This window comes from Apteryx mantelli, chromosome 19, assembly GCF_036417845.1.
Source record: "Apteryx mantelli isolate bAptMan1 chromosome 19, bAptMan1.hap1, whole genome shotgun sequence".
NCBI classification, from domain to species: Eukaryota; Metazoa; Chordata; class Aves; order Apterygiformes; family Apterygidae; genus Apteryx; species Apteryx mantelli.
In genome coordinates this window covers 8,463,608-8,484,628 of record NC_089996.1, presented here as the reverse complement: position 1 = coordinate 8,484,628, position 21,021 = coordinate 8,463,608, and the positions used below count along the sequence as shown (strand labels likewise).

The following is a 21,021-nucleotide window of genomic DNA, read 5'->3' as shown; positions in this document are numbered from 1 at the left end:
GGCCCCAGCGCCGGTCTTCACTGACATCTAGTGGCAACGGGACACCCGGAGCCACCCGGAGCCAAAAAGCGGGGTGCAGCGTTTGCAGCGACCCCGGTTTGGCCAGCAAGCGGGCCGGGTTGTCAGCTGGGTGCTGCAGCCGGGCGCGAGGGGACGCCTGGCTTGGGTCCCTGCAACGCCTTCCTTCGATCCTTTGGTCCTAAGACCGCGGGGTGTGAGGGAGGGGGGAAAAAACCTGTCCTCAGCCTAAGGCAAGACCGAGCAGCGTGCTCGCGGGTCTGAGGAGCACTGCGGGAGTCATGAAATGGTCTGGGCGAAAGGCAAAGCCTCCTCGAGGGCTTTTTAAACGTAGTGGTGCAGCTTTGGCAGCTGCCGATGACCGTTCCTCTCTCCCTGCTCCTCCGACACGCAGGGGCACATGGGCACTTGTGCACCAAGAAGGGTTTTCCATGAAGCTCATGAGCACGGATGGGTTTTGGTATACGGGCATCAATCAGGCAGGCTTCTCGTTGCCTGCTAGTCTGGAGGAATGATGAGTTTGGACAAGATGGGCCGGCCCGGGTGAGCCTCGATCTGCCTCTGCCGCTTGAACTAAGAGCTGTAAAAGGGAAAAGAGCAAAGCAGCGGGAGAGACGGTGTGTCCAGCTCCTTCCCGTATCGTTCTCCTCCGCTCCGTTGACAGAGATGGGCCAGATGCTGGCAGGGCTTGGTGCTCCCCGGAGGACGGCGGTGATGTTGACCCGCATCCTCCAAGGGGCCGGTTTGCAAAAACGGACCCAATACGGCTGGCCAGCACGATCTATCCAAAGGTTAAAGTGCTTCGTGGAGTGGCTGCTGGCCTTCTGTGCCCGGGCAAATTTTACCCCCCAGGAAAAAAAAGCCAAATTTGGTTCATTTGTTGCAGTGGAAGCACAGCTTTATGGCCATTTTCATCCATACAGTTCTGAACTTCCCTCTTGGAGTGACACGTAGAGTCCAGCTCAGCCTCCACATTGCTGGAAATTGCTTATGCTGTAACACATTATTTGATAGAAATCTTGCTGAGGTTTTTTTTCTTCCAGCGGGAAATCCTTATCGCCGTCCAGCTGGTGTGTGCACCCCCAGGAAAGCAGTTCCTCTTGGTTTACCTGCTAGAGGGTCAGTCGATTCCTTGGCCGCTGAGGACTATCAGAGCATCCAGCCCCTGCAACAGCCGTCCTGGCGCAATGGTCTGGCCATTGCTTTTCTGCAGAACTGTGGTGGAAATAAACAGTTTGAAAGCCTCATTTCTAGCTCAATAGCAGGAGGCCCAGAGAGACCAGGAGCCTGATGTGACCCCGTGGAGAGCACGTGGCTCCTTCCTGGGCTGGAGGGAGCTGAGTCCGGCCAGCACCGAGGGCTGTGACGGCGATGGGGATGCATGCAGTGGGGGACATCGGCGAAATGCCAGCGCTCCTCTGTGCAAAGGCCTGAAGCCACCTCGTGGAGAAGGAGAGACCTCTGACCTTCGTGGTCCTTGTGATTTCCTCCTGACTGCTGTGCAAAGCCTCCGGGCAGCCTGTGAGGAGGCTGAGCAGCGTTAGGTCTGGTTCCTCCTACTGAGGAAACCCCTTGCAGAGAGCTTCAGGTAATTGCTGGTCCAGGCGGCTCAGCACTGGCCAAGTTCTTGCTTTAAGCCAAGCTTCACTAAGAGAAGAACTGGGTCAGCACAGAAACTCCCCGAGGTAGGTTTGTGCTTATGTGCAGGTGAATCTCCCTGAAGAGCTGGGATCCCCCTTTCCACGCAGTCCACGAGGTCTCGCTCCACCTTTCCACGTGGGTGGATGAAGGAGACATTCCCCCATCCCAGCCAAACCGAACCCCCTCATGGTCACCTTGTGCCCTGGGCATTGGATGTCCCATCGCCTTCCTGGCTTATCTGGCTCCCTGGTCCTTTGCATCCAAACCTCTTCTGCTAACAGTCGACCAAGAAAGCAGGAGCCAACAGCAACTGGCAAACATATTCCCATTGCTCAGCACAGTCCAGTCCCCACATCACGAGGCCCAAGGTGTTTAAAGCCTGAAGCTAAATGTTTTTAATGGGGTAACATAGCCGTAATATTTGTTTGAGGCTCATGTTTTACATGCAGGCTGTGTTTTTCCTTTTTCCCTTTTTTTCCTTGCTGCTGGGAAGAAACAAATAACAGTCTGCAATCTTCAGCTGACAGGAGCATAAGGGATAAGCTTCAGGTGCCTCCCAAAATCTCGTGGAAGAATTTTATTCTTCCAACCTATCTCCCCCTTCAGGTCCCCTCCACCTCGGGGCTTGATTAGCATGAAGGCAACATAGTTTTGCCCATCTCTTCACGTATGGTTGTAGCTTTCAGTGCTAATTATTCTGTGTTTTAATTCATCCGTAACTGAAATAATCTTCAAAGCTTAAGTACGTCTTGATCTAAGACTTCCAGATTTTTATTCCCTTTTCCTTTGAACTCCCGTAAGGGAGCCTCTGGGACCCAACAGCTATTGCTTTACGTTTGCTTTTAATCAGCTCGCTTTTCTTCCCCAAAACAAAGACAAATAACACTGCAACGCTTTCTCCTCGGAAATTTCTCCGCGTTCGGAAGAAGAGAGGTTGAAAGCGTGACTTGTTAAAGGCTGCATTTCTTGATGTCTGGCTTCCTCTTTCCTTCTGGTTCGATGCAAGACAAATGACTCCCTTAATTTAGCTGAGAAGCTGACGGGCGCACATGTAATTCAGCCATGCTCCAGCCAGCCAGAAGCCTGGGCAGATACAAGTGAGTGCAGGCAAAATCAGGTTTTGGGGTGTCGCAGCCGATACACTGCTGCAGGATCGCCAGCCTGGTGGTTGTTCACGGTAGCACCGAGTTTCCCGGGATTATTCCAGAAAGTGCGTGCGGGGCCCTTCCTCACTGGCACCCGGCTGCTCCCGGAGGTGCAGCCTGGGTGGCCCTTGCTGGGTGGGCTCGAGGATGGATGAGCTGGTGTGGAAGTGAGCAAAAATATGCAAAAAAATCTCCTTTCTGCTCATGCAATGCCCACCTCCGTGCAGCCAGAGCCGTGCAACCTTGCAGCCCCCGCCAGGACCCGCTTTTGTGCTGCGCGGAGAAACCGCGGTGCAACGCGATGGAGCGGCTTCAGAGAGGAGGTGCAGAAGGCAGCGGCCCTCTCCCGTCCCGGCCGTTGGCCATCTAGGCGTCTGGGGGGGTCGGCTCCAACGTGACCCACGCCGGGAAGCGCCCGAGGGTGTTTGCAGGGCCCCTTTGTCCTCGGTCTGCCAGGGAACCGAAGGGGAACGTTTGGCATCATTTTTCTGCTTCTCCTGGTTGCTCCCTGCCGGAGTTGATTCATCCCCGTCGCCCGCGCAGCTGTATCTGAAGGGGACATGTTTTGCCTTTGCATTACACACAGTTGCTGTAAATTATTAGCTTCTTCGTGTCAACCAGAGCATGACACGGCCCATAAAACTTTCTAGCTGTATTATCTCACTAGAAGATGGCACCAGCCTGCCGGCAGCGAGCCAGCCAAGACCCAGAAGAAGACATTTCCAGCCCAAATGATACAGGTTACTCCCGTATGACCCCCCCCCCCCCCCGCATGCTCGTTTGCAAGCTAATATTAATCAGCGGCTGCGGCCACGGCTCTGCGGCAATCGGGTGGGTGAAGCACCCTGGAAGCAGGGGCTCGCGGGTGGCATTTTGGGGTGTAGCTAGGCTGGAAAGCCACCCGTGTCCCCAGCTGAATGAGACCGAGAGGAGAGAGGCGGCTGGGTGAGCGGGGAGCAGAGCTTCTTTGTAGAGCTCTTTTATTATTATTATTATTATTATTATTATTAACCCTGAGCATAGAATCAGCAAGATTAAAAACCAGAGGTCTTGGAGCGAAATTGCAGCACGTTCAATATTTTATTTGTAAGTGAGGTGTGCGGGCGGGCAGAGCCTGCAGAGGGGGGATTCTCCCGAGAGCCACAAAAGCTGGACTTTTAATTTAAAACTATCCTTCATTGACTCGAGCGTCTCTCCTGCGAGTCTATTTTTTACTTCCCCCTGTGCAGCAGTAATCAGGCGGTAACAAGGGAGAAGGGGAAACGGATCGTTTTGCAGCTCTATCTGGCTGCTTTCAGGGCTGTAAATTATAGATATATATGGTACAAAGGCGTGCTGGGATATTAATTTCTGTTGTTGAAAATCACAGACCCTCCGCTTTAATTTACTGCTAAATAATAAATGACATTGTAAGATACTCAGCAAAGATAAAGACGCCCCAGTAAATCAGACAGCTCATAAACACTTACGGATCAGTCTATCTTGTATGTGTGCTTAAGTGGTTTACGTCGTTCTCGCAAAGCAGAAGTAAGCAGCCGTTTAACTGATGCTGGCTGCCGAAACAGCGGATGAACCAGTGAATCAAACGGTTTCCCGCAAATTAGCATTTGCCTTTGCAGAATTAAATGAACAGCGGAGCTTTAGAGATTCGAAAACATTTGAACATAAGTCCAAAATCTGCCCCTCCGGAGGAAGCGGATTCTGCTTTAATTCGTTGGAACGAGTTTGTACTCTTCAAGTTCACAATTCGGAGGTGCCCCCGTCTCTGCCACCCCTCGCCCTGCAGACCCGCGTGGGCAAAAATGCCGCGCGCGGGGCTCTTCCCGCGGCCTCTTCCGAGAAATTCGGCAGCCCAGAGCGGGACGTGGGCGCTGCAGCGGAGCCGCACCGCTGGCCGCTGCCTGCCTCAGTTTCCCCCGCGGGGCGCGGGAGGCACCGCGCGATCAGGGGGCAGGAGCGGCGCGAGCGCGGCGTGCCGAGAAGCCGCGGTGGCTGACTTGGAGCCCTTCTGGCGGGGGTTCATCTCTCCCCTCTCCTGGCTCCAGCTCTGTTTTTCTCTCTCCGGGATTCATCCGTAAGGGGCAGCGGAGCAGAATGGCAGAGCCGCTAATTGCGTCTGGAGGAGCGGCAGGAGCTCGCTGCCGCGCGTAAGTAAGATGGATGTTCGGCTGGCGGAGCACGGGCCCCGGGGATCCGGAAGGGCGACGTCCCTGGAGTGCCGGGCTCCGGCTATTTGCAAAGGAAAGACAGAGTCAAAATGATGCAATTAGAGCCTGAAGAGGATATAAAATATGGAGGTGGCTGGTTTTGACATTTCTATAGCACGTTTGTTATGCAAATTGGCCCAACTCTATCGGGATGCAACAGAAGGAGATTTCCAAGGGCGCCAACTCAAGGGAGGCACCAGCCGTGCGAGCGGGTGGCCGCGTCGGAGGGCTTGTTCGGCCACGCGGAGACGCGGGGAGCTGGCCGAGGGGGGTCCAGGGGTTGCTGCAAACCCTCCTGCTTCCCCTCAGGATAAGCCCTCATCCGGGGCTATCGCTCCTCCATGCAAAAGGGCCGAGTGTTCTGCAATATTTCAGAGGCATTGCCGAGCCCGGCTGCCCAAATCTTCACGGCTACCAGAGCAACGAAATCCAAGATTGCCCCAGGCCCTTCAAGGCCGGCCCCTGCAAACAAACATTTATGAGCCGACCAGCCTTCTCCCCCTTTGACAGGGTCGGACGTGGTTAAGGACGGTGATTATCCCTGCTGTTCCCAGGTAACGCCGAGGTAGTAAGTCTGAATGTTAAATGCTGTGCTGTCAAGCTGCGGAGCTTTTCCAATTCAGGTCTTTCCTCTCTGTTTTCCCGGGAGGATGGGGTGAAGGACTGCTGGCGTGGGCGTCCTGGCCCGCAGGCACCAAGCGTCTCAGCCGGCTCAGCTGGGATTAGGAACCGAGCCGCTGCAGATCAGCTGTCTTCCTCCACCGCCTTGTCTGCCTGCCTTGGCCAGGCAAGAAACATCAGCTCTGAAATCCAGCTGGGTGAGGGAAGGGACTAGCATCGCACCACCCCGTGGCTGGGATGCTGCTGCCCTTCCAGATGTGCTGGTCCAACGCTTTGGGTGAGGACTCTCCATCCCACGTCGGGGATGGTCAATGGGGTCATCTCCAGCTCTTTGAGCAGGAGGTCCAAGAGTGCTGGTTTTGCACTTGCTCACTCATGCCCGAGCAATACCGACTCGCCAGGTAGCAGAAAGGCGAGCGGGGCTGGGTGCAGACCCCGCTCACCTGTCTGACAAATTCGCCACGCGGCATAACATCACGCTTGCCGGCTTGATGCCATCTGTTGGAGCACAGCTAATCCCCGACGGAGCAGAAAATGTGGGAAGCGCAGACGTGCATTACTCAAGCTGGCAGAGATTCTGCCGCAGCAAATTACCCTTCCAGGAGCCCTTCGGTGCGCGGGAACCGGCAGAGGGGGGCTGCTGCGACTCAGCGGTTGCCTTGCCACCGCAGCGGCCCGCGTCCCATTCTGCTCTCCTGCCCGCAGATTTATGGTCTCACGGGTAGGTGGGCAGCAGCCCAGCTGGCTGCCTCCGAAACGTGCGGGCAACCTGCCCTGCTGGCGGGCTGCTGGGAGAGGAAGCCTCCAGTTGGGGACAACGACAAGTGGCTGGGAGAGGGAACGTCTCCCCCAGCACAGCTGGATTTGGAAGAGGCTGTTTCTCTACGAGCAAGCAGGTTTTAACAGCACTTCGTCGGTCACGAGAAGCCTGTGCATGCCTCTCCGAGGCAGGGGGACTGCGGAGATGCTGGTGGGAGTAATTCTAGAAGTGACCGAGCCCTGTGCAGTAGGAAATCTAAGCCAGCACCTCTAATGTTTCCATTCAGGAGCCCTTGAGCTCATCGCGAGACAGGATACACCTGCTTCAAGCGCCTCGGGCTCAGGCGTCCCTGCGACGTGGCCTGGCACACGCTCACTCCTGCCACAAGACCAGCTGAGACCCTCTTCGGGTGATGGGGTGTCTGGACTCCGGACTGGATGCGTTCTCAGGAACAGGCTGCGAACACGTCCCGAGACAGGTTTTCAAATCAAAGCTACTCAAAGTACAAGCCAATTCGTGGGAAAAGGGGGCTCAGCTTTTTATTCGCGCTGTTTAAAACGCTTTGGTTATTGTTTCTGCCTATTTAACTCAAATGCCTGGATCAGCAAGGGAACAACTTTCTTGCTAAGGATTTGCTGAAATTGCCCGCTGGAGTCCCGTGGAGCTGGATACCGCCAACCTTAGCATTTCCGACTGTGCCTACAGGAGAACATGGGAGAGGCCAAAGAGACTTTAAAATACTTGTCGCGTTTTAATGTTTTCCCATTTTGCAGATCACAAAGAGGCCGGAAAGGGCTGACCCCCTGCTCCCAGCTCCGATACGACCCGGGAGCGATTAGGCTCCCGTGGGCGGGCGCTATTTTGTTTGCTAACGCTGTTGAGAGATGGCAGCTCCGATCTGCCCAGAGCTGCTATGTTACAACACGGCGCCGCAGGGAGGGTCTGCGGAGAAAAACCGCATTTGACAGCGAAAGCGTTTTGCTGGAGCACAGCATGAGAAAAACAAATTAGGGCGGCATAAACAAGCAAATCCATCATGAGAGGGAAGAGGAGGGGAGAATTGGTACGAGGCTGTGACAGTAATCATATAACGGCCCTTTAAATGTCAAGGGGGATGAACACGATTTAACAGAGATGCTGCCAAGCCGGGCGCCGCGCGACCAACCAGATGGATGGATAGATCTACCTATTTTCTGCTCCCTGTGGAAAAAAAAAAAAAAAAGGAGAGAGATAATTCGGGTTTGCGCTTGACCTGGTGTGTAAATCTCAGAGAGGTAATGTTTTCTTTTATCCAAAAAAAAAAGAAAAAGAATTAGTTTGTTTTCAGAAGCGTCTCCGCCGCCAGCCGCACGGCGCAGGTTCAGCGGTGCAAATGCGATACACAACGTTTAAAGCTGGCTGCAGCCCTGGCTGTGTTATAGGGAGGACGAATGAAAGCACGGGGGTGGGCATTAATCAATCTGTCGGCGCCGGGCGGCTGCGCGTCCCCGCGGCTCCCGTTCGGCAGCACCTCGAGGAAGAAAAGGGATGAAAGAGGTGGCGCGTGCAGGGAGGGGGCAATGGAAAGGGGATACAGCAGGCTGCACTGTTTGCAGCATCAGTTGTAAAATGCCTTTGCTTTCGGGCTCTGCACACGTGCACCCCCCCCGCTGCGCGTCCTGGAGATGGTGGCCAGAGGCGAGGGGGTGTCTGGCCCGAGCAGGGAGCCCAGCTGCTCCTGCGGCCGCCCCGGGGTGCTCCTGGGCTGCAGAGGGTCGTGCGGGAGGAGGGTGGTTTGATGCCGCGTGGGTGGCAGCAGAAGCTGCGAGACTCGTCCCGTCTCCCCCTGCCGCTTTGCGGGCTCTGAGTGGCTGACGGCAGCCGGCCCCGTCACGGCGCCAGCAGCTCTGGCTTGTCCTCCGGGGAAGGAGCCGCCGAAGGTCATGGCTGCAGCGCAGCTCCCTGGTGCTCGGGCTTATTCCCCCTCTTCCCCTTCCGCAAGGCACGGCTGCGTTTGGCAACCAAATTAAAATGAAATGAGCCAAACAGCCCCTTTCTTCCTCCTCCATCCCTCTCAACACCACGGCAGGTACATCCAGACATGGCCAATCCCGCAGTGTTGGACAAGGTTTGGTGGAGACCCTAATGCCCCTCTAGCTTGGTCGGAAAAGCCCACCTCTCTTGCAAGGGGCGCTGGGGTGACTGGCACAGCCTGGCCGGCTCATCCAGGCCCTGCAAAAAGCTCTCGTGGTCCCTACCTGAAAGGACGGCAAAGGCGGCAGGGAAGGTTTCGGGGCAGGCTGGCTGGGCTCTTCCACCGCTCTTGCCAGCACCTTCCTGCACAGGAGCTGAGAGAAAACACGTTTCTGTTCTAAAGCACAAGAAAAAAGAAAAAAAAAACACTTAGCGTTGCCACATCAAACACTAAAAACAGCAATACTTGTACCACTGAGGACAGCCGGGCTAGGCTGGGAGAGAGACGAAAACCCCTTCACAGGGCAGGAGAGAAGGGCTTGGTGCTCTGAAAATTTCGGACACAGGCTTTTTGAACTGCGCTCCCCAAGCCAGCGGGTGTTTGTGGTTGCCTTCACCCCCTTGCATCTCGGTTCAGCCCTTTGCATCTCGGTTCAGCCCTCTGCATCTCGGTTCAGCCCTTTGCATCTCAGTTCAGCCCTTTGCATCTCGGTTCAGCCCTTTGCATCTCGGTTCAGCCCCCTGCATCTTGGTTCAGCCCTTTGCATCTCGGTTCAGCCCTTTGCATCTCGGTTCAGCCCCCTGCATCTTGGTTCAGCCCTTTGCATCTCGGTTCAGCCCTTTGCATCTCGGTTCAGCCCTTTGCATCTCAGTTCAGCCCTTTGCATCTCAGTTCAGCCCTTTGCATCTCGGCTCAGCCCTTTGCATCTCAGTTCAGCCCTTTGCATCTCGGCTCAGCCCCCTGCATCTCAGTTCAGCCCTTTGCATCTCGGTTCAGCCCTTTGCATCTCAGTTCAGCCCTTTGCATCTCGGTTCAGCCCTTTGCATCTCGGTTCCCTGTGTGCAAAATGGGGATTGTAGCCTGTGCTTTCGCAGGGACTGCAAAGAAACTCCTCAGCATTCACAAAGCCCTCGAATTGCGTATTCACGAGCGCCAGAAGAGAGGCAGCGAGCAAGCGAGGGGTTTAGTATTCAGAGCAGGCTCGGAGGGGCAACGCAGGCAGCGGGGCCCAGGCTGCGCGCTGACTAATGGGAAACCAGAATATTGAATTACCTGCTCGGGCAGCGTGGTCGAGCTGCCCTGGGCGCTGCGGGAGGCTGCACCGGAGGGCGAGCCAGGCCCTAATCACGTCGTTCCAGCCCGCTGCACGAGGCGGCGTTTGCTATGCAGCACGGGAGCTTTGCAAGCCTGGGACTGCTCTTTCAGGCCGGGTTTTGCACGTACAGTTTGGCTCTATAGCTATGTTTTTATGAAAGGTCTGCTAAAAATGTGTTATTGCAGGCAGAAAAATAAGCGCTGTTTTTTTTTTTTTTTCAGTGGCTGTCAATGGGAAAGCTCTGGCGTGTGTCTTGCAGCGTTTCCCTTCTGTCGGGCTATTCATATTGAAATGTCTCGAAGGGAAATTTGTGATTAAATTACATGATTGAAATACCTTTATTCATGCTGAAAAGGCTCTCACTTATCCGTGAGTGGAGCTGCCAGAGCTGCTGAGAGCAAAGCACAATTCAACATAAATGGGGGGCCTCAAAATCCATAAACAGAAAATTAGATCTAAATATTGATTTACTCCATATTAACGTGCATCCAGTGTCAGCTTCCAGCAAAATCAGCCTCTCAGTTCTCCATGTATAGATGCTGCATGTTTGTGTGTCTCCTTCTGAAACAGAAAAGTAAAAGCCAGCACTTTCGTAGGATGCAGAGGATTTTTTTGCTGGAACTGGATCATATCATAGTTTGTGTCCTAACGGAGAATGCCCCCCCCCCCCCCGGCCTTGATTTTTCAGCTCTATTCCCAGGATCCCCAGAGCTACCTCAGCCCCCGAAGTAATAAACCAAGCAGATTCCTGTTCCCAGCACGGGCAGGAAACCTGCATCTCCCGGCTATGCTCCTAGTCCGAGCGCGTTTTGCTTCAGAGAAATGTTTGCTGACAGTGTTTACAGCTCTGCACAGAATTGCAAAGGGAGCAAATTCACTTACCAGCAGTGGGGAGAATATTATTCACATAAATCACACATGGGACAATTATAACTTGGCCATGGTGCAGCTTGCGATATAATTTGGCTCAGTTAGAGACTGGCTGGTGGGAGGGAGAGTCCCACCGCCTTCGCTGGGGCGTAACGGATGCCCGCGCGGAGTCATCGTTCCCTTTAAAAATATGGGCTGGGGGGACCCACTGATGCCCCCGTGGTTTTGTGGAGGGGGATAGAAGTGCTCTTTGCACGGGGAGCATCACACCGAGCCCCGAGCCCTGTCGGTGGGGGGCCCGGACTGCGCAGCCGCGGCGTTGGCTCCTCACATGCCCCGAGTTAAGGCTGCGGCACGGAGGCGGATTATTATTATTTCTTCTCTGAACACGCATTTTGCTGTCTCTCCCAGCGTTATATCGGGTCCTCGCACCGTCCGGAGAAGCAAGGAGGCTGCGTATGAGGGCGGCCCGTCCGGGGGCAGCCGGGCTGCGCGCTCGTCTTTAGATATGCGGAGGCTTCTTCACCAGGACATTTAAGCCTAAGCTAGAGACACTGTTAGAGCAATGCTAAATGAGCCCCGTGATGGGACCAAACCGCATACTTTAGCTAGTCTAGTCATTTCGCACACCTCATAAGGTCCCTCCTGCCCAAAGTATCCCAACGCCCCTTTCTACCTAGGCTTTTTCATCAAGAAGCCTGGCATCAAATGACGTATCGGAGCATGGCTGTGTTTCGTGGGTGCTTAAACCTCCGATTCCTGCAAACAGTTCCTATTTTCCCAGTGGACAAAGCCCCCAGAAGCGTGGGCTGAGCCACCCCAGCCATTTGGAGGGTTTGCAGGCCGCATATCAGGGCTGCCGCTGTTTCTAACGGGCCAGATTTCTGCTTCCAGTGCGTTCGCAGAGGTCCTTAGTGTGCCGAGATGTGTGTAGGAGACCTCGAGGTCTTTCTGCGCTCCGTACTTATGTGTCGCAGTGCCGTGGCTCGGTGTTTTGATTCGAGCAGCTTGGGGTCCCTCTGCCCCAGGGCTTGCGTGAAGGGCTGCGGGAGGAGAAACGTGTTCGGTAGAGCCAGCAGGAATCGTCTCGGTGTTCACACTCGCCACCTTGTCCTAGGCTTTGCTTTTCAGCTACGTATGGCTGTCCGGAGGCTGCATGGCAGACGTGCCGAGCTTGTTTCCAACCCAAGAGGAGAGGACAGGCCAGCACCTGCACCTGCTTCGTGCCACCGGCCACCCGGCGATGCCAGCCCCCGGGATGCCTCCCTGCTTTGAGCCGCACCTTTTGGGCTCCACCGCCGTCCTCGCTCCCCGGCCCCGCCGTGTCCGTCCCCGCGCCAGGCCCGCAGCGGGGCGGCTCTGGGTCAGGGACCGGCAGCGGCAGCCGCGTGCGTATCCGGAGCACTCCACTGGGCTTTTGCTGCCTTGGCGTTGATGAACCAACGGAAATGGTGCGGGATAGCCCTCGGCCGGCAACCAGCACGTTCCCCGGCTGGGGGCTGCCGTAACGGGGTCTGTTAGCGCAGTGCGAGTTGGGGGATCATCGCCTAAAAACTGACGCTCTGCACCCGAACCGAGCGGAGATGAGCTTCGTACGTGGCAGTGAGCAACGGCAGACGGGGAGCGATGCTGCGCTTGGGACACGTCCCCCTGGCTGTGAGAGGGAACGTGCCCCTGGCAGTGTGGGGCCCGTCCCCGTGGCAGTATGGGGCACATCCCCGTGGCAGTGTGAGGCGCATCCCCACGGCAGTGTGGGGCACATCCCCACAGCAGTGTGGGCCTATCCCCACGGCAGTGTGGGGCCCGTCCCCATGGCAGTGTGGGCCCGTCCCCACGGCAGTATGGGGCCCGTCCCCACGGCAGTATGGGGCCCATCCCCAAGGCCGTGTGAGGCGCATCCCCACGGCAGTGTGGGCACATTCCCACGAAAGTATGGGCCCATCCCCACGGCAGTGTGGGGCCCGTCCCCATGGCAGTGTGGGGCCCGTCCCCACGGCAGTATGGGGCACATCCCCACGGCAGTGTGAGGCGCATCCCCACGGCAGTGTGAGGCGCATCCCCACGGCACTGTGGATCCTCACGGCAGTGTGGGGCCCATCCCCACGGCAGTGCGAGGCGCATCCCCACAGCAGTGTGGGCCCGCCCCCACGGCACTCTGGGGGCTGGTCGCCATAGCAACGCCGGCGGGTGGGGAGCGGGGAACCTCGGGAAAGTCGCTGGCCCTTTAAAGCGCGGCTCGGAGGCCCGCGCGCGGCCGGAAGTGCCGAGCGGCGCTCTAGCCTCCCCTTGGTCTCGACGGGCTTCCTGCCTTTCTCCTTCCGGCGGTGGGGCAGCGTGGCTCCGCGTGGTGGGGCGGGGGGCGCACGGGGGGCTGGGGACGGCGTACGGGGCTGCGGGTGCACTGCAGGGGTGCCGTGGGGGCTGGGGGGGCAGTGTATGGGGGAGAGCTGGGGGAGCAGTCTGTGGGGTGCAGCGGGGGCTGGGGGGCAGTGTGTGGGGGAGAGCTGGGGGGCAGTGTGTGGGGTGCAGGGGGGGCTGGGGGGGGAGTGTGTGGGGTGCGGGGGGGGCTGGGGTGCGCTGGGGGAGTGCGGGGGAAAGCTGGGGGTGCAGGGAATGGGTGCAGTGTGGGGGGTGCAGTGGAGGGGCGGGGGGGTGCGGGGTGGGAGGGTGCAGTGGAGGGGCGGGGGGGTGCGGGGTGGGAGGGTGCAGTGGAGGGGCGGGGGGTGCAGTGGGGGGTACAGTGGGGGGGCTGGGGGTGCAGTGTTTGGGGGTGCAGTGGAGGGGCGGGGGGTGCAGTGTGGGGGGTGTAATGGAGGGGCTGGGGGTGCAATGTAGGGGGGTGCAGTGGAGGGACTGGGGGTGCAGTGTGGGGGGTGTAATGGAGGGGCTGGGGGTGCAATGTAGGGGGGTGCAGTGGAGGGGTTGGGAGTGCAGTGTTTGGGGGTGCAGTGGAGGGACTGGGGGTGCAGTGTGGGGGGTGTAATGGAGGGGCTGGGGGTGCAGTGGGGGGGTGCACTGCAGGGGGGAGAGCTGGGGCGTCACACAAGCAACAACCCTGGCTTGGGCTGTGCTTCTGGGGGGGGTGTCGGGAGCCTGTAGACCCACGCTGGGGTGTGCGGGTGCAGGCGTGAGGCCCAGGGCAGCAGCGCGGGGAGGGGATGGGGGCATGGAGTGGGGGGCTGTGGAGGAGGGTGAGCGTAGACGCAGGGAGGGGTGCGTGGCCCAGGAGGGTGGGCTGGGCGCGCTCGCTGCGCGACTGCGGCTCATCAGCTGGCCCGGGGAGGTTTGTCTTCCTCGTGCCGTTGTGCCGGCTTTTCTCTGAACTTTGTTCTCACAGAATTTCCTGCTGGGATTTAGCTCCGAAGAAGCCGCAGCCTTGAATCACGACTGAAAATCATTGTTTGCATTTGACGGTTCGATTCATCAGGTACGTAAGGATAAAAGCAAGTTGGACGAGATGCGTGCGTCTTCTCCTGCGTGGGGTGCAGCTGTGCAGAAGCGCGTGAGACTTGCGGGTGCCGCGGAGAGCGCAGGGCTTGGGAAATGGCTGCTGTGTGGTCGGAGCCAGGTGTTTCCAGCCTTGTACCAGCCGGCCTCACCCGTGCCCGAGATTAATTCCCACGCAGACTCCAGGCCGGAGTTTGTCCTATGCAGTAACAGGTGTGAGCATTCATGGAGTGTTTTGATGGTCATGTATGATACTGCATACAACAGGTTCCTGTTTTAAGCCAAGAAAAGATATTCTTTATGGCTTGCGCATTAGTTTCTTTAATGTATACCGAATCTTCTTTTAAAAAGCCTCTACCAAAGTGAAACTGATATTGCCCTTCCTTTACAGGCAAGTTTTACAGACTTTCAAGTTAGAACTTAGATACATAGCTAATATGTTCTCACTTGATTTATCAGTGGTACTATCCAAATTCCCAAACTTTATTTTCCATGTAGCAGCGTATACCCATTGTTTGGATTCTTTACTTGAGCAATTTGTAAAGGTTTGTCCGAGGTTGTGTGTTTTTGTTCTCCTGTTGCAATCATGACTTTCTTTAGTGTTCTTTGGTTTTTCTCCTGCAGCTGACGAGTTCAGCTGAGGAGGTCGTACCTAAGGAGAACATGTGCTCTCACAAGTATAGGAAGGGGGAGGTGAGGAAAGCCTGCACTGTGAACACAACTCCAAAGTGATCTAGACTTCTGGGGAAAAAAAATTACACCAAAACACCTTTTTTGCTTGTTGCTCACATCAGCTGGGTGATCTGCTTCACAGGGAGGTTGCTCCAGATGGTTGCTGCAGTACCACTGAGAGCTGTCAGGCTGTGGGAGGTAGAAGATGCTCCTTAAACCAGCTTTGCCATCAGATCGTGCTTTGCACGTGGCTGCAGCTGATGTGCTAGCAATAACTGAGCTCTCCGAGTGCAGATTGGGACAAACGGAATTAACATATTGCTGCTGAAACGGGAGCCCCTGCTCCCCCAGTCCCAGCTAAATGCTCCCTTTGCACATCTTGAGCTGGCGCTGGGATTTGTCAGGCCTCTTTGTGAGCTGATTTAACCCACTAAAACAGCAAAAACAAGCCGAGGGGGGGAAAAGTGGGTAGCTTTATGCCACATTAGTAGAGTAAAGATGCTTACGGGAAGAGGCAACAGTGTCAAAGGTGACATGAGGAAGAGGATGGATGGTGTAGCTGGAAGCAGGGGAGGGAGGGAAAGCTGGCTTTCCTGCCCCCCTTTTCTCCCCACCGTGCTTGGCTTTGTTCTGCTGGGGGTCTACACCGCGCTGTAGAGACCGCAGCGTGGACTGTTTCCATGCAGTAGCTGCCAGAACGTTGTATTTCCTGTAGAAACAAAGTTTTTATTTTTAATCAAGTCTTGCAAATCAGACACTGCACACTGGCAGCAGCTGAGCGAGAAGGCTTGTAGCAATGTCTGTGTCACAGGTGCTCCAGCATGCTGTAGTTCTGTGTCATGCTGTTTTAGCCAGCTGTACGAACTGTCCCCATTAATTTCAGGGGAGTGTTAATTTGGGAGCCTGATGGTTTAACAAGCTCTGTGATAATTCTTTGTCACATCTGCTTGTCCTTCAGGCGATGCGTTTTTGAAGAAACGCGGTTTGTACTTTACCTGCGACAGTAGAAATGAAACTGCACCTGACTCTGGGCCTCCTAGTGCCAGATCCGAGCGCTGCGTCCCTGTGACACTGAGCCAGTGTAAGCTCACCTTGCTGCCTCCAGTTTGCTCAGACCCATCTGAGAGGTTAATGCTGTGCCAGCAGGCTTTCTGCTGGCCAAGCGTCTGACCTTCCACTGTCGGTATAAACCAACATGAGTGTTGTGCGCTCTGGCTGTTTCCATGGAAGAGCCATCGCATTTCCATCCGTGATCTGGTCAGCTGTGTGCTTAATCTGGCAGTGTTATTTTACCATGACACCGCAGTCTGAGAGCAGCTTCCTACATGCTGGGAAGAAGGTGGTGGCCAAAAGCAGTGACCGGCGCTGGTGGGCTGCTGGAAGTTTTCATGGGAGGAATGCTACGGGGAAGGATTTTAAAGACCTGAGTAGTGAGGTGCTGCTTGTCCTAGATGCTTCTAGATGATGCTGATCCAGAGAAGACATGTCTGTGTAGGGCAGTGGTCTCTAGCTAGATTTCTGGCTAAAAGTCTAAGCAGGTGAAGTTCTCTGTGTTCACAAAACGCTGAATCGAGTTTTGTGCTTTGGTCAGTCTCAGTTTTAATGTACTTTCCTATGGCAGTAAGCAGCGGAGGGGGTTCTTTCAGGCACCTTATTGTGTATGAGCTGGAGCTGGGAACTGTTTCTGGAAGGCCGGCTGGAAGGGTTTGGAGCAGACATAGGAAGCTTGCCTGGGATTAAGGGAGGGCTTCAAGTACAGCTTTCATTGCCCCAACTGGCCAGCAGAAAAGAAGGCTGAGTACAGTGCATTTCTCTGATAATAAAATCCCAGTCCTCAACTTGCTTTTCACTTATTGCTCTGAATAGAGATGCCACGTATGGTTAGCAAGGCCCAGGAAGAGGCAAGGAGGCCTCGGGAGCAGCACAAGTTAAGGGGTGCCTGCGGACTTGGGACACTTCCTACTAAAATCCTCCCTTGCTGCGAAGAGCCCCGCTGGTATCAACTGTCCGCCTCGCCGGCGGTTCCTGCGGAAGGTCCTGCTGGCTTTCTGCAGTGTATTTGGCATTAGGTTCCCTGGGCCTCGTGCACAGCAGGATTAGGAAGGAAGCCCATGTCGGGCTGTAAGACGCAAATTCCTTAATTTGGGTTGTCAGCAACTGGCTGCTCCAAAACTGGCTTTGTCTGTGTCAGTGCAGTGGTTGTTTGTCCTCAGAAAACACGACAATGTCTCTGGTCATGTGCCACCACGTGAAGAATTGGGAGCTCTCCAGTTTCCAGGCAGAGGCGTATCAGTGGCTCCTTTCTAGGTAGTGCTGCATTAGGAAAGCCTTTATATGATAACCTTGTGGTCTCTTCTCGTTATGATGAGCCTGGTACTAACTGATAATTAGTTTTATACCTTGCATCTTCATAAAAAAACCACCTCAGTTGAGAGGCTATTTGAGTATAATAAAACTAGATTGCTTTATTTGATGAGATAACAAAGCAACTGCTATTTTAAATGACAGGCACCTGTGGCAATAGTTCAATCCATCTCTTTCACAAGCTTATTCCTGAATATGCATTATTATCTTACATTGATGAAAGAATCTGCTGGGTTACCTGCGGCTCTCTTTAAGCTTGCAAGGCTAACATAGGCGAAATGGAGCACTCTTCAGTGCAACGCTCTGCAGATGGGTATGAAAGCTTATCTTTTCCTTCTCACATGTATCTACTGTATCAAGAAGCAAAAGGTATTGCTTCTTCCTACAGATCCTGCCTAAGCAAGTACTGTACCTTAGGTATGATTGCAATGGTGATGCAATTTAACTTCTCCCTTTTGGCCCTTTGGGGACTGTTGTAAGGTGAATATCCTGCCCTTTGGATGACTTTTGAATCAAAGCAAAATTGTCATGCCTGATTGACGTGCAGTGGCTGAAGGATGATGGAGTTGCCAGAAGTGCTTAGGGAGAGGGAAGTTTGCTTCTGGCCTGCAGGCTGGGCTCTTGTGCCAGGTGCCTGTCAAAACTAAATGGTCTTTTAAAGCTTAGAAACCTCTTAACCAGTAGCTTTTCGGTCTACACGTGTCAAAATGTGCTGTACTTGATACTTTCTGCTCTTCTGTTTAGGTGTTCCTGCTGACCACAAAGTGGCTGCTTAGTCTACACCCCCTCCTAGGTACCTGAGCTGAGCTTGCTGACTCTGCCCACCAGATGAGTAGTTGCATGCTTTGAAGCTGTAACCAGTCCTCTCTTTCTGATTTGTCCTCTAACGTTGGATTAACCTCGTCAGAGCTGTCTAACAGTCTCAGGCTGCAGTTAGAAAACATTTCACCTTTGTGCTGCTAGAGACAGACATCCTTTGTTTGATTTTGTTTGAACAAGCATTTCCCTTCACTTTAACTAACATCACTCTTCGCTGGGTTACAAATTGATATTTTCTGCCACATGAGCTGTCAGAATAAAGCGTATGAAGCCTTAGGTAGGGTGATTGCCTGTAACCTGGCCCTAGCTGCGGCTGGAAAATGAGCTGTGTTTATCCTTTAAATCCAAAATCTGTAAATACACAGCTATATTTAAAACTTGTCAGACCTCTGATAAAAGAGGGAAAAGTTGGATATAAGTCGGAAAAATATCTTCTAAGCTTGAAGAGTCTTCATTTTAAAAACAACACTATTTGTCTGTGGGGTTTTCTGTCGACTAACTTAAATGATAAAGCATTTTCTTATTTCAATTAACATGCAACATAATCATTTGCAAAAGGGCCCTGGATTACTTGTTGTTCTTGACGGACTCGCTCTGTTTGACTACCTGGCATATGCTTCGAACAGCTCTGTCATCTGCCTAGTTTTCCATGCAGTATGCTTGTTCTGGTTGAATGTCCTGATCGTTTCTTTCCAGGTGGCTGGACTGGAAGATCTTTCTGCATGATGGTGAGAATCCTGTTCCTGCAGTTCAGTTCAGTTATCCCGTGTTTGGTCCTTTTAGATAACAAGATGGTAAGCATGAATAAAATCCACTTCTCAAAGCTCACTCTTCTTCCATTCTCCTTATTTAATGCCTGCTATGGAGTGTAAACAGAACAAAGATTTTTAACACACCGCAAGTTCCCGTAGGCAAATAAAATTACTTCTCGTATGCTGACGCTTGTGACCTTTGTCCAGGGCGGTCTCACCCTGGTGACATACAGTGCTCCCTAGATATGGTGCTTTGAGGATCCATAGGAATAATTCAGTCTTGGCAGTCACTAGAGCAGCCCTGAAGAATTTGAGATCGTCTTCTCAGTGTGGCAAGCTCTGTTGTCCACTAGAGGGTGTGAGACTCCACGGAATGGTTGAATTTCGCTGAAACTCAAGAACCCGGAGACTTTCTTCCTTTAATCAGATACGCATGCAGCAAGGCCACAGTGGGATTACATTCCAGTTCAAGAATTCTAATTCTGTTATCCAAATTGGCAGCTGTCCATCTTGCATGTGGATTATATAACCGATCAGCTGCTCTAGCAGTGAAATCCATGTGATCTTCAGCACCGGCCCTTGAACATCCAGGAATTACTCTTAAGCAATATGTCTGTGCCTGGGGGGAGGCAGCTCTGCTGAGTGTTTGATACAGTTAATGACTACCTGCAGTACTGATACCTGGGAGAGATTGCTTGGACAGCTGAGGTTGCACATACCAAGTACTCTCCTGCCTGAGTAGTAAAACATACCCCTGCTGACAGCGGCTAGTGCTGTAACTTTGCATTTGGACTGTAAAGAGCCTGGCTCCTAGATTTCCTTTCATAGTAAGAAGGAATTTCCACTGAATCTGCAGTACTCCCAGTTTAAACCCAGCCCGAGGCAAGTATGTTGTGAAATGTGCGGAACCCATGTTAGTTGTGGCATTGGGTACAAGCTGTGTGTTTTCCCTGTGCTTAATGCTTATAGGAAGTGCTGCAGAAGCTGTTCAGCTCAGAGCGGCCACACTGGCTCCTTGGCTGAGCACAGGATTTCTCTCTGGTTAATGTTTGCCTATAAAAACTTTGTGTTCAGAATGAATTTCTGAGCAGAACTGAACCTGGCACCGGTCCTGAGCAATGCTGCCCGTGCTACAGCACTTGCAGCCCTTAAAGAGAAGCATCCAAAGGAGTGATGGGCATCTCTGTGAGTAATTGATGGTCCAATTTGGGATGCCAAGGAGTGTATGATCTTCTCCAGCTGCTGGTACTGCATGGGTTCAGCAGACATTTTGAAGCTCTTTCGTTACATCAGGGGGGAGCGATTCTTGCTTGAGGGACGGTGTCGAGCTGGTTCCCTCACCTAATGCAGCCTGTTCTGTGTTGGGGTGGAGGCTCTTTGGAGTGCCTTGGTGAGGCAGCCGAAATGGGTTGGCGCTTGTAGCCTGAGAGGAGTCAGAGTGCTAAAAAGTGAGGGAAAGAAGCAGTGCCTGGATGAAGGGGAGTCCCCTGACTGTGGTGGCGTGGCTGCTGAACGCCTGGTTTGATTTTTTCAGCTCTGGATATGGCCCCGATTCCCCGTGTCCAGGGCCTCTGTGGGCCTAAGACCGGAGCAATAAGAGACAGTAACATTTCTATATACTGCAATACTGTAAGGAATATGTAACGGCTTTTCTGCATTTGTCTTATTTTCAAGGAAACCTTGTATCTTTTTGGCCTTGTGGCTTCTGGAAAAATAATGTTTATTTTCAAAGATTTTTAATTCAGAGTAGGTCAATGAGAGGTTGGCCACCACCTTCCTTTAAGAAACCATACTTTTTCCCCAGCTCCTCCTGGCAGATGCTCTGTCTTGTTATGGTCATAAGCACGTGACTGCCAAGCACGGTTCCCAGCTAATCCCAGCTGATCTCCTGGGTTTTTGCTGTGAAAACAGTGCAGCGTCTGAAGTTGATTAGTTACGCTAGAAACACTGTTATGGTAAAAGCCTCTTTGGGCTGACAGATAGGCAGGACACAGCTTCTGTGGACTCTGCGCTGAGGTCTCTGTTTACTGACATGTAAAGTGGATTAGACATTGTAAACATCTTTAATTCTAGGAAAGCAGAACTGACTTGTGAAAAATGGGTCAACTGTGTATTTTGGGCCCTGTAAATTGCAAATCATACTGAAGTATCTTATTTGTTTATCAGCTGAAGTGATTCTCAAGTTGCATTGTAAAAGTGGCTTATACCTGTTTGGAGCAGTGGGTGATGCATCCCCTGATTCCCTTCCTCTTGCCCTGTTTTGCCTGCTCTGTAGCCTCTCTTGACCCCGGGAAGACGGGTGCGCCCGGGTTTGCTTATCAACTGCCCGTTTGATTTTCCTACAACTTAAAGCTGCCACGAGCCTTTTAAATAGCAGCTGAGAACTTAGTGCCAAGGCAAAGAGAGCACTCTAACATCCCAGCCAGGAGGTGCTGG

The 21,021-nt window shown here is 53.7% G+C and overlaps 1 long non-coding RNA gene and 1 other non-coding gene across 2 annotated transcripts; both read left to right on the top strand.

Annotated features, from left to right (window-relative positions):
• Positions 1-13,811: 13,811 nt before the first annotated feature.
• On the top strand, positions 13,812-18,719 carry LOC106500107 (uncharacterized). The gene is made up of 3 exons (XR_001295334.2): positions 13,812-13,958; positions 17,759-17,807; positions 18,530-18,719. It is a non-coding gene; the product is annotated as an uncharacterized lncRNA (long non-coding RNA).
• LOC136993710 (small Cajal body-specific RNA 16) lies at positions 14,062-14,244 on the top strand. The gene has a single exon (XR_010886115.1). It is a non-coding gene; the product is annotated as a small Cajal body-specific RNA 16 (non-coding RNA).
• Positions 18,720-21,021: the final 2,302 nt, after the last annotated feature.